This window comes from Schistocerca serialis, chromosome 6 (assembly GCF_023864345.2).
Source record: "Schistocerca serialis cubense isolate TAMUIC-IGC-003099 chromosome 6, iqSchSeri2.2, whole genome shotgun sequence".
Taxonomy (NCBI): domain Eukaryota; kingdom Metazoa; phylum Arthropoda; class Insecta; order Orthoptera; family Acrididae; genus Schistocerca; species Schistocerca serialis.
Window position 1 is genome coordinate 528,991,233 of NC_064643.1, and position 14,053 is coordinate 529,005,285.

Below are 14,053 nucleotides of genomic sequence, written 5' to 3' on the forward strand. Positions count from 1 at the left end.
TGCGACGGCTGAAGTCAGGGACCGTGTTACGATTTTCCGCAGTGAAACAGTTTCGGAACACTGAATTCAGTATTTCTGCCTTTCTTCGGTCGTCCTCTGTTTCGGTGCCATCGTGGTCAACGAGTGACTGAATAGGGGATTTAGATCCGCTTACCGATTTTACATATGACCAAAACTTTTTAGGGTTCTTGTTTAGATTGTTTGCCAATGTTTTATGTTCGAATTCGTTGAATGCTTCTCTCATTGCTCTCTTTACGCTCTTTTTCGCTTCGTTCAGCTTTTCCTTATCAGCTATGATTCGACTACTCTTAAACCTATGATGAAGCTTTCTTTGTTTCCGTAGTACCTTTCGTACATGATTGTTATACCACGGTGGATCTTTCCCCTCGCTTTGGACCTTAGTCGGTACGAACTTATCTAAGGCGTACTGGACGATGTTTCTGAATTTTTTCCATTTTTGTTCCACATCCTCTTCCTCAGAAATGAACGTTTGATGGTGGTCACTCAGATATTCTGCGATTTGTGCCCTAACACTCTTGTTAAGCAAATATATTTTCCTTCCTTTCTTGGCATTTCTTATTACACTTGTAGTCATTGATGCAACCACTGACTTATGATCACTGATACCCTCTTCTACATTCACGGAGTCGAAAAGTTCCGGTCTATTTGTTGCTATGAGGTCTAAAACGTTAGCTTCACGAGTTGGTTCTCTAACTATCTGCTCGAAGTAATTCTCGGACAAGGCAGTCAGGATAATGTCACAAGAGTCTCTGTCCCTGGCTCCAGTTCTGATTGTGTGACTATCCCATTCTATACCTGGTAGATTGAAGTCTCCCCCTATTACAATAGTATGATCACGAAACTTCTTCACGACGTTCTGCAGGTTCTCTCTGAGGCGCTCAACTACTACGGTTGCTGATGCAGGTGGTCTATAGAAGCATCCGACTATCATATCTGACCCACCTTTGATACTTAACTTAACCCAGATTATTTCACATTCGCATTCGCTAATAACTTCACTGGATATTATTGAATTCTTTACTGCTATAAATACTCCTCCACCATTGGCGTTTATCCTATCCTTGCGGTATATATTCCATTCTGTGTCTAGGATTTCGTTACTGTTCACTTCCGGTTTTAACCAACTTTCCGCTCCTAATACTATATGCGCACTATTTCCTTCAATAAGAGATACTAATTCAGGAACCTTGCCCTGGATACTCCTGCAGTTTACCAATATTACGTTAACTTTTCCTGTTTTTGGTCTCTGAGGACGGACGTTCTTTATCAACGATGATAATGTCCTCTCTGGTAAGCCGTCAGGTATTTTATCGTTTCGCCCAAGGGGGGGCTCCCTCTAACCTAAAAAACCCCCGTGTGCACGCCACACGTACTCTGCTACCCTAGTAGCTGCTTCCGGTGTGTAGTGCACGCCTGACCTGTCTAGGGGGGCCCTACAGTTCTCCACCCAATAACGGAGGTCGATGAATTTGCAACCATTATAGTCACAGAGTCGTCTGAGCCTCTGGTTTAGACCCTCCACACGGCTCCAAACCAGAGGACCGCGATCGACTCTGGGCACTATGCTGCAGATATTAAGCTCAGCTTGCACTCCGCGTGCGATGCTGGTTGTCTTCACCAAATCAGCCAGCCGCCGGAAGGAACCAAGGATGGCCTCAGAACCCAAGCGGCAGGCGTCATTCGTTCCGACATGTGCTACTATCTGCAGCCGGTCACACCCAGTGCGTTCAATAGCTGCCGGAAGGGCCTCCTCCACATTACGGACGAGACCTCCCGGCAAGCACACCGAGTGCACACTGGCATTCTTCCCCGACCTACCCGCTATTTTCCTGAGGGGCTCCATAACCCGCCTAACGTTGGAGCTCCCTATAACTAATAGGCCCGCCCTCTGTGACTGTCGGGACCTTGCCGGAGAATCGGCCACTGGCCCAACAGGCGAGGCATCCTGTGGTGGCTCGGAAACGATGTCATCACCACTAGGAAGCACCCCGTACCTGTTGGAAAGGGGTAAGGCAGCTGCCACGCGGCCAGATCCCACCTTCGCCTTTCGGCCAGGCACGCGCGAGCCCACCACTGTCCGCCATTCACCCTGGAGTGATGGCTGACCGGTAAGATGCTCACTGCCGGAAGACGCAGCGACATCAGGGGTTCCATGTGATTCCAAGGCCACCGAAGTAGGCATAGGTCTCACCACAGTTGCCCCAACGCCACTACGAGCCGACGCCTGCGCCTCGAGCTCGATGAGCTTAACGGACAAAGCCTCCACCTGCCCCCGAAGAGTGGCCAATTCTCCTTGCGTCCGCTCACAACAACCACAGTCCCTACACATGACTATGTTTACCCTACTCTATTTCATTATGTTAGATTAAGCATAAAATAAAAAGTGACTGGTAGTAGAAACTTGAAAGAAATAAATATTATGTACTATGCAGTAAAGCAATACACACTGCCAAGGGAAACTCCCCATCGCACCCCCTAAGATTTAGCGTTGAAATGGACACAGATCAAGCACGAGAAGAGGAAGAACGTGTACTGAACTGTGAAAAAACTAGAAGCAGTGAACTGTCTAAGATCAAGACGTGCAACATCGAGCAAAATGCAAGAACCATGTGGTCGTTGTTGTTGTTGTTGTTGTTGTTGTTGTGTGGTCACCGTGTTGGACTGTAAAGAGGGAGATTCGTGTTCAAATCTCCCTCGCACCCCATATATTTTTTTTTTCACAAAATTATTCACTTATCGTCCGTTCATTGACGTGTCTGTTCTCCCTGTGGCAATTGCCTTCTTGGCCGCTTTAGCCGAGCGGTTCTAGGCGCTTCAGTCCAGACCGCGCTGCTGCTACGGTCGCAGGTTAAAATCCTGCCTTGGGCATGGATGTGTGTGATGTCCTTAGGTTAGTTAGGTTTAAGTAGTTCTCAGTCTAGAGGACTGATGACCTCAGATGTTAAGTCCCATAGTGCTTAGAGCCATTTGAACCATCTGAATTGCCTTCTTGGCAATTTCCATACTATACATTGTTTATAGAATATGAGTCATGTGGTAAGAATATATTACCGTCGCAAGTAAATGTGACGAGCTGTGAGAGCACGCGAGATGCCGCACAGAACTCTTACAGAAATGAAAACAACAAAAACCATCTCACAGAAATGAAAACAACAAATAAATGGGTTTGAACTATGTTACAACTAAGGAATTCAAGTCAAAACTTGCAAAACAGGAGGCACGAATCGAAACATGTGGTACATGTATAGAACAAATGCCAGGTACGTACGTCTGGAGTTCCATCCCTTACACCTCCCTGATGCAAACGGATGTTACACCACGACACAGACACAAATTTAAATACAGTGAACATACTCGTCAATGAACGGACGGTCAGTTCATACTTTTGTGTGAGAGAGATAGAGAGAGAGAGAAAAAGGTTCACGAGGGAGATTTGAACATGGGTCTCCCAGTTCCCAAAGTGTGGACAGTTCACTGTTTCTATTTTCCTTCTTTTTTCACATTTCAGTACGCCTTCATCCTGTTTTCATGCTTGATCAGTGTTCGGTTTTTGACGGGCTATACACTGGGCCGTCTTACCACTAAATCGAAGGGTGTGTGATGGGCTGATTCTCTTGTGAGTAGGTTGGTGAAAAATGTTAAAGCGTTGGTAAAAAAATTTTAAGAAGTAAAATGTTTCTGTCACTACGCAAGTATTGAGAGTATAATACATGTTATTGGAATATTGTGTGCCCAACATCTGTAATGGGAAGTTCTGACTTGCTTTCAGCTTCCTGAGTTCAGTACCTCATTCGTTATGGAGGGGTGCTGATTCAGTATTTTTTTTCTGACAGACAAATAGGGAAGCACAAAAAATTTAATGAAGACGCTGGGGACACCGCCGTGGTCTTGATGAGAGGCGGAAGTTTGTGTGTATAGTGTGTGCTGAACCAGCATGTGTGCAATGGCGAGTGATGAGGTGTGAATGAAGAGTGTAACATTGATTTCATAATTGTCGACACCTGTAAATAGATAAAAGCATGGATGTTCGTTAAGTTTTAATTCTGTTTTATTATTGTATTACGCAGGTATGTCCAACATCATGTGGAAAAATAAACAACTCACTAACTAATTCAGCGTCTTCAGCACTGCATGACCCCATTCGGTCTGTGATTGGGACCAACGGCAATGAACAAGTGTGAATCGTGGTTCAGTTTGTGGCAAGAGAACATGTAGCTGTTTATCGGTCACAGATCTAAGAACACATGTCTTAGGAACATTTGATTTAATATCACATTTTCCACAATTTTAAATACGAAGACCCATTTCCAAATCGCCTGTGGCAGTCTGCGCATTCACAAATAACAATAATTGGTTCAAATGGCTCTGAGCACTATGCGACTTAACTTCTGAGGTCATCAGTCGCCTAGAACTTAGAACTAATTAAACCTAACTAACCTATGGACACCACCAACATCCATGCCCGAGGCAGGATTCGAACCTGCGACCGTAGCGGTCGCTCGGCACCCGACTGTAGCGCCTAGAACCGCACGGCCACTCCGGCCGGCTAACAATAATTAGCCACGTCATACGTGCCGTTGAAATTACGCACACTGCCAGGCCAACACACAATTTACAGTAAACATTGCCTCTTATCTGTACAGCACGGAAAGAAGAAAGCGAATATTCTCTGAATGTTGCTCTCAAAAACAACCTGCACGTAACATTAAGCGTCAGATGTCCTCGTATAAAATTTATACACCTACAATTATATTCTGCAAACCGCTGTGAAGTGCATGGCAAAGGGTATTTCACATATCACGCATTAGTGTTTCTTCCCGATCCAAGCGCTTATGGAACGCGTGAAGAATGGCTCCTTAAATACATATGCGAGCACAATAATATTTCTAGCGTTGTTTCCACTGCCCTTACGGGAGTGATACGTAAGGGCTGTAGTATATTGCTAGAGTCTTAATACTGACTTTTGAAACTTTTGGAAGCAGATTTTTGCGGTATTGTTGAAGTATGTCTTCAAATGTCAGCTAGTTCAGTTTTTTCAGCATCTTCGTGACACTCTCACATGGATCAAACAAACCTGTGACTATTTGTGACGCCTTCCTTCAATATTCTGTGTTAAACCTACTTGGTGCGTGTCACTCGAACAATATTCTTGGATGGATAACATGAGTGTCTTGTAAGCAATCTCGTTCGCAGATTCCTTGCATTTTTGCGGTATTCCACCAACGAACTGAAGTCTGTTACCTCTTTTACCTATGACTGAGCACATGTCGTCATTCTATTCCATATCTGTATAAAATGTTACATCGAGATGCGATTATGGGGTATTTGACGAAATGTACTGCAGTGATTCTTTAATTTATTTATCCGACGATGGTAGTCCGCCGAAAAGCGTAATTGCAATAAATAATTTGCGACTTGGACAGCAAAATTTGTGCATCTGTCCATACTGCATAATGTTCTTCTCCAGAGTGTGACGAATGTGTGCTGGAAGCTTGGCCCGTACCCTTTTTCTAAGCTCTGTGTATCGGAGGTCCTAAATCGTACAGAATATACTAGCGGGGAGAGCTTGTTTTCGGTCTGAAGACCACAACAACAACGATAACAACAACAACAGGCCTCCGCATTCGCAATGCAGCAGTTGGCCCGTAAACATAGAATGTAACCGGTCCTCATTCTTACCCCTATATTCAATAAAGGCTTAAAACGGACCAACGTCAGATTAAGCGAACACATTTACTCTCTGCGCATTTTGGGTTCTGCATGTGCTGTGGCGTCTGCCGTGTCAACGTTTGGAAACCGGTTCATCTTCTTACATCCTTGCAATTTTTTTTTTTCATCTGTTCCGTCACTACTCGTCGCTACTGCCGTGTTTGTGAGTTCTTCTCAGGACTCTCCATGTCGATGCCAACGTTCGGGATGGCGAGTGAGCTCAGACTGTACAGAGAGAAACTTGGACTTTGCTGTTCTCACTAAACTTGGAGTGAACAGGGAAAATGAATAGCTGCCGCTCGCGCAGCATTGCTCTTCCACGTCCGCACGCTGCGAAGCGCAAGGCGAACCCGTGATAGGTTACCGGCTGGTCAGGGAACTTCCCGGTCGCAAGAAGGCAGCGCGCTATCCTGGATGGACAGTCATCCGCAAAGGAAATCGGGTAAGCGCGAGTTTGTCTCGCGCACCGACGATTCCTTATAAACTTGATGACGCATATAGACAGTTCGCCCATCCTTGGAAACGAGAATCTCAACTGTTTTTGCCTGTTATCGACATCGTTAGTGACAAGTCCTGCGAAGTCCGAAACTTTCAAGATCAGTTCCAAGAGTTTAGGATTTTTTCCCCTTAATTGTATTGTCTAACCTTGATTCTTGCCACATTTAATTATTCTAGTCCCATGAGAAGTAGCCTATAGCTTTTGATGAATAAATTTGCGAGTATCAGTTTGTGATATAAATGGCCGTGTCTTATGATTGCAATCACTTAGAAAATTAAATTTTTATACACCACCCAAGTATCGTAGACCTTAATAAGTGACATACATTTCAACCTGATGCCTCTACCTGTTCTTGAGAAAAAGGGGTTCTAACAGACCAAAAGACAGACAGACAGGAAAACAAATGAAAAAAAGTGTGTTATAATTACAAATTACCAATTTTTGGATTTTTTCTTTACTTGTACCGTGAAACCCACTTTCTTGTCAAATTACATGATTCTACATCAGTGTAAATTACCCTATAGCTTTTCATGAGTGAATTTCCGAGTATCAAAATGCCACAAATAGCCATATATTTTGATTGCACTGACTTAGAAGTTTGTATTTTTTATATCGCCAAGGGACTATACACCTTAACATGTGACATAAATTTCAACTTGATACGGACACCCGTTGATGAGAAAAAAAAGGAGTCTTAGCACATGGACAGTCAGACAATATTTTTTCGTGTAACGACGTACAGATTAAGAATTTTCGGATCTTTCCTTTACTTGTACTGTGAGACATTGGTTCCTGCCAAATTACATGACTCTAGGTCAGCAGGAAGTACCCTATAGGTTTTGTTGAGCTGGAAGCATCATAATATGTGACATAAATAGTAGTATCTTTTGATTGCATGACTTAGAAAATGGCTCTGAGCACTACGGGACTTAACTTCTGAGGTCATCAGTCCCCTAGAACTTAGAACTACTTAAACCTAACCAACCTAAGGACATCACACACATCCATGCCCGAGGCATGGCCGTAGCAGTCGCGCGGTTCCAGACTGTAGAGTCCAGAACCGCTCGGTCTCCCCGGCCGGCATGACTTAGAAGTTTATATATTTGACATCGCTAAGGAACCATAGACGTTAATATGTGACATAAATTTCAACTCGATACGTCTAACCATTCTTCAGAGAAAGGTGTTTAAACAGTCGGACAGACGGTAAGAGGGACAAGACAGTGATGCTATAAGCATTCTGTTTTAATCGACTGAGATTCGGATCCCCAAAAGTAATTCCGGGGAAACATGATAGCACCATCACTTCGCTTCTGACCGCCATACTGGGCTTCATTTGACGTTGCCCCGACTTATTACCATCGCAGGCTCTTACTGCGTGTATATGATCTCTAAAAGTTTTTAAAACACAATGTACCCCAAATATCCTTTATTGTCGACAGTTCTCAAAACAAAACTTTACAAACAAGAACACTGCAGAAACTTTTTGTGTCAAATATACTTCGAAATGAGGAACAGCACACAGTTCAATCTAAAGCGTTTCGTCCTACTTTTTGTTCTTTCTGCATAGATCATGTCTTCTTACAGGTCCGGTTTATTCTACTGAAAATTAAACAGCGCATGGAATGTGGTTCTATCAAAGTCGAACCATTTTCCCTCGTCTGATGGACGACCTCCTGATGGTTTCCTATTTTAGTGGAATTTATCAATAATGAATGAGACAAAGAAAACATTCGGCGATTGGAGTATTCTTTCCGGTTCAAATGGTTCAAATGGCTCTTATCACTATGGGACTTAACATTTGAGGCCATCAGTCCCCTAGACTTAGAACTACTTAAACCTAACTAACCCAAGGAAATCACACACATCCACGCCCGAGACAGGATTCGAACCTGCGACCGTAGTAGCAGCGTGGTTCCGGACTGAAGCGCCTAGAACCGCTCGTCCACAGCTGCCGGCTATTCTTTCCGGTATGAACCTTGAGAACAACTTGGGAATTCAGTATGCACATGTGTAAGGTGCTGGAAAGGGTGTTTTGTACTATTTCAACGTATTGCGAACACGTTCAGTTGAGCTGAGTAACACATCTCATTTCCCCAATGCAGCAATGGACTCGTTGTACGGGAAAGTGTTTGTTGTACTTAGAGGATAGTGTCGCTAAGAACACCTGCTGTTTTTTGGTCGGTACTCAGCTTAGTGACTGATTATTTAATCACATGAAGGTGTACGCACTAGACACCCCTATCAGCGGTCTCCGCCATTGTCTACAGTTTTTGTTATTGTTGGCTATGAGGTCTAGTTCTGTGCAACATTTCTAAACATTTTGAGTTCTACACATTTAAATGCTGTATGATATACATTGAAATATCAAAAATCATGGAATAGCGATATGCACATATACATACCGAGTGCAAATGACAGCTCCACCAATGCACTGCCCTTTTATACATTGTGTGCCTCCACATGTGTGCCTGTCATTTGCACTCGGCTGATTCACGTGAAAAGGTCTCCGACGTCATTACGGCCGCCGACTGGAATTAACAGACTTTTGGCTGGCAATCGATAGCGTTACTGACGTGATCCATTTGCTTCAGCTCGGGCGGATTCGATGCACAAGATATCAATGTGAATTCACTGTATGCTCCTGAAACAACTGTACCACAGTACTGAGCATGTGAGACAGACTGTTATCCTGTTGAAAGATACCATCCGCCATAAGGTTCACAGAGTCCGCAGCTTCCATGGTGGCTTTGATAACTGCCATACGTCTCACGGAAGTCCAAGTGTACGTCCTCCGTAGCATAGTACTGCAGCCACAGGCCACAGGCCGGCGTCTGAGGCGCGGTGCATATTTCAGACAGCCGGTCGACAGGATGACGGTATTTCCGGGCACGACCATCGGCCTGGTGTCACAACAAGCTTGATTCATCCGACCAGGAGACACGTTTCCTTTGATCCAAGGTCCAATAACGACGATCCCGTCTTCACTACAATCGTAATTGATGATGTCGTTGGGAGCACGTGGGGGTTGACTGCTGCGAAGTCCTTTGTTCAAAAATTATCACTGAACGGTGTGCTCCGAAACACTTGTGGCTGCACCAGCATTGTACTCTGTCCTCATATCTGCCACAGAGCCTGCTTTACACAGAGCGCAAGCCTGTGGCTTTCACGTTCTGTGCTGAGGCGTATACTCGTAGTTTTCCACTGTCCATAGATTCCACGACAGTAGCACGTGAACAGTCGCCAAGCTATGCCAATCCCAAGATGTTCGTTCGCAGACGCTGGGCGATACCAATCTGTCCTGTCGCTTACGTCCGTGGAGTTCCCCATCTCCGACCTATAGTCGCTAGAATGGTTCCCCATTCATCTCTGCCCCGCTTGTATACAAGGCCATACTGAAAGTAATGATCAACAACTTTCAAAAGTTTTAATCTTTGTTTTTTAGATAAACCAAGTACACCATCTTAATCTACATGCTTTTCGTAACTTAGTCTGCATTTCTTTGCACACATTTCTCCAATCGTTCTGCAAATTTGATAATGTCCTTTCGATAGAAATGGAAATGTTGTGTGACTAGGGCCTCCCGTCGGGTAGACCGTACGCTGGATGCAAATCTTTCGATTTGACGCACTTCGGCGAGTTGCGCGTCGATGGGGATGAAATGATGATGATTAGGACAACACAGCACCCAGTCCCTGAGCGGAGAAAATCTCCGACCCAGCCGGGAATCGAATCCGGGCCCTTAGGTTTGACATTTTGTGGCGCTGACCACTCAGCTACCGGGGGCGGACGTCCTTTCGATGAAACCACGTTTCAGCTTCCCGAAGACACCGGCGAACTACTTGCTGAACATCGTCCACCAGCTTGTAGCTTTGGCCTCACATCTTTCCCTTAACAGTACCGAAAAAATAGTAGTCGGAGGCAACCAAGTCGGCCCTGTAGGGAGGATGTGAAAGAGTTTCGCACCCAAATGTCTTGATGTTATCCACAGCGACACGAACTGTGTTATCGTGTTGCAAGATGATCCTTCCCCGGGCGTTTGCCCCGCGATTCACAACGGAGTTTCAAAAGTGTTTCGATATAGCGGGCAGCACTTATGGTTTGACCAGGCTCAAGAAAATCAATCAGAATGCAACCGTTTGCAACCCAGAAGATAGTACCCCTAACTTTCCTAGTAAATGGCACTGTCTTCACACTCTTCTTAGATGACAAATCCAAGCGATGCCATTGCATTCTCAGGCGTCCTACTTCAGGCTCGTAATAAAGAAACCAGAACTCAATGCCTGTCGTAATGCTAGTCAACAAATCATGACCATCTTGAAGTCTCTGAAGAAGTTTTGGCCGATGGTTCTTCTCTGAAGTTTGTGGCCTTTGGTCCATAAACGTGAGACTTAGCGGGCATAAACGTTCCGACAACCTAAGGTTTGAATCATTTCTGACACTGCACTATGTCCTACAGCAACTTTTACAGCGATTTCATCCGCTGTGACGCGCCTATCTTCTCTAGTACAGCTCGTGAAGTCTTTCCTTGTTGCGCTCCGTGGAGGCAGTTCGCGGGCGACCGCTACGAACCGCATATTTGATACTAGTGTTTCCAACTTTTGAGTGTTTCACTCACCTCCTAGCACTGCTGTTACTCTTCCAGACTTCTCCACAGGCACACTGAAGTCAGCGGTGAATTCTAGCAACCCATTTCCCTTTTTAATAAGGAATTCAATGACAGCACGCTACCGAAACGAAACATGATGTCAGCCATTTTGCAAGTACTGCCTGTGGTCACGTGATAAATGATAAAGGCGTCATAATATGGCAACATGAGTGTAATTTCTATAGATTGCGATCGTGGCATCATTTTTGTTACATTTTTTATATTGGAATTTTAACAATGGATTCCTCATGACTTTGAGTGTGACCGACGTACTTTTCTGACCGCGTCGTGTGTTCGCATCGCTACCAGACGGATTTCAATACCGAAGTGTGCAGTGATGATAGTGTTTTGTCTCTTCGGTGTATGATGAATCAATACCTCGCTACTCAAAGGCAGTTCGTTGTAATCAACTTAAACGCTTTCTCAAATCTATGAATGCTAAGCAGGGTGGCAATCTATACTGATTGCTCTCTCCTACAATTTCATTCATGACTTGCAAATGGGCTATTGTCTCATATCCAGCTTTTTCCTATGCCTGACTAAAATCTTTTCTACAAGCCTTCACACACCATGGACTACCAGGTACGCAACCGTGGATACTACTTTGCAAGGAAAACAGCCTTGGTTGCGAGGGACATAATACTTTTACTAACGCGTTTCGGCCTTCTGGAGCATCAGCAGAATTTTTTAAAGAAATGCAAATTCTGCTGCATATTAAAATTTTCTGAAGATGTCCCATAAAGGCGAAACGCCTCAATAAATGCATTGTTTCTCCTGCAACGAAGAGTTTGTTTTTCGAAACTATTTTTTTCTATCTGGGAAATGATCGTTTTAGTGTAAGTTGTACGTTATAGAGAGGAGGCTGAAAGGTCTGAATCTAATACTTTATGTTTTATCTTTCCGCTTATATGACACGCCAAGAAGACCAAGAAAATTTTATGCAAAGGTTTCGTGGCGAGAAACTTCTTTCCCATATTCTGTAACTAATTTCCCATATTCTATAATTAATTTTGCAAGTTATTTTTTTATGCTTTTTCCTCCTGTCCTAATCATTTTCTTTGAAACTTCGTCCTCTCCCAGTTTTTAGAACTACATGTTACCTGTCCAAGACTAAACTGACACCTAGTGAGATTATTTAAAAATGGACCTTGCATTACATAAAACATCCACATGAAATCTACAGGCAACTTAAGAGGTTGTACAAGTATCAAGCACACGATACATCACTCCAGACCTACTGAAGTATGATATGGTTTGACTCCTTTTAAAGGAACTTATTGAGACAGATATTAATAATTATTTGAGATTTCACGGTTAACGTCCAGCTGAAAATTCTGAGAAAAGATAATGTACTGAAGAATAGTTGAGAACTTGTAAATGTATGAACTTGTGAGTCAGTTAAAATTTTGGATTCCAGAACGACCTCTTCACTGGGCAGTGCAACATGTCGTAGAATATGATAAAATTTCTCCTACTGGGATTTTTATTATTTATAAAACTCACTTGACCGAGGAAATCAAAACATCCTATTGGAGAAACGAAGATTTACGGGTTAGAAGACACAGTAACTGTTGGTGACGGAGCTAGCTCAAGGGAAAATGTCACAGTAGACCGTGCAGGCAGTTTCCATACCGAATTACATTTTAATTTGGAACTTAGCACTACTAGTGACCCACAAGGCTGAGTATTGTGTCCACTATTGTTCTTACTTTATGCAAGTAACCTCTCATCTTTTATCGATAAAGCACAGGTACTTTTCTTTACTGCTGATGTAAGCATCACATCAACTAGCGACAGAAGGTGTGATAAGTGAAAGTTTCATAAAAAATATTTATTTGTCTTTTTTAATATCGTATGGAGTAATACTGTAGGTGAATTCCACAGTTAGACACAACGTCAACATTTTGGAGAGACATGGTGGAAGGGTAAATTTGTTTTATATCCCCACATCTCATGTATGCAAATGTTTAAATAGACATGTTAACAGTACGCAATACGTTACTCTAATGGAAGATGGAAGTTTGCTTTAGATAGGCGTCCTCAATATGAAAATAACAGGTGATGTCAAAGTCTAAAACTGGATGCATAAGTTGTGCCAACTGTCCGTAACTTAACCTTACTACTGAACAGAGGGAAACAGAGTAATAACCATAAAATTTTTACAGTAATTGAATCACAGCTCTGCTTTGCACAGACTGCGTAGTGCGTAGTCGTCATCATCTCTCTGTGACACGTTTTTCGTATAACGAGTGACTGAAGAATTTTTGTCCTCCTCGAAAATCTGTTTCTAAAGCTTTAAATGCATCGTGGACGTCGAGCTGCTGTTTAATTACTTTAAACGTCTACAGCAGCGCGACGCCTTTGTTGCTTACAGTAAATACGGATGAAACAAATAAAGAGGATCTGGACACTTCGCTCGAGAACTGCAAGGCATAGATACACAGTGACAGCGATGTGAATATCTCTCTGAAAATACCTTCGAGTGACAACGCCTTTTGACTCACAGATTAATTTATGAATACTAAATGTAATTAAGGATAACATTTAAATGGCCAACACATAGATACGAGGGTAATGCCAAAAGTAAGGTCTCCTATTTTTTTATAAGTACATAGACCTGTTTATTTCTACAATGGTTTACATCAGTGTACAGCTATTTTTCGACATAGTCACCATTTCTGTCGATGCGTTTTTGTAGACGCTGTGGCAGTTTTTGTATGCCCATGTCATACCAGCTCGCCGCCATGCTCTTCAGAAAATTATGAACCTCTTCTTTCACCTCGTCGTCGGAGCTGAATCGCTTTCCGGCCAAATGTTCTTTTAACCTAGGAACTGGGCGCCAAGTCAGGACTATAGCGTGGGTGGGTGATTAAGTTCCACTGAAACTGTTCCAGGAGAGCAATGGTTTGCCGCGCGATGTGTGGGCGAGCGTTGTCATGGAGAATGTGTACGCCCTTGCTCAATATTCCTCTTCTCCGGTTCTGAATTGTCCGTTTGAGTTTTTTCAGAGTCTCACAGTACCTGTCAGCGTTAATTGTTGTCCCAGCGATTCAGCTCCGATGACGAGGTGAAAGAAGAGGTTCATAACTTTCTTAACAGCATGGTTCAAATGGTTCAAATGGCTCTGAGCACTATGGGACTTAACATCTGTGGTCATCAGTCCCCTAGAACTTAGA

The 14,053-nt window shown here is 43.5% G+C and overlaps 1 long non-coding RNA gene across 1 annotated transcript in view; it reads right to left on the reverse strand.

Moving 5' to 3' along the window:
• LOC126484146 (uncharacterized) overlaps positions 1-14,053 on the reverse strand; it is a 446,230-nt gene that overhangs the window by 368,499 nt on the left and 63,678 nt on the right. The window lies entirely within an intron of this gene.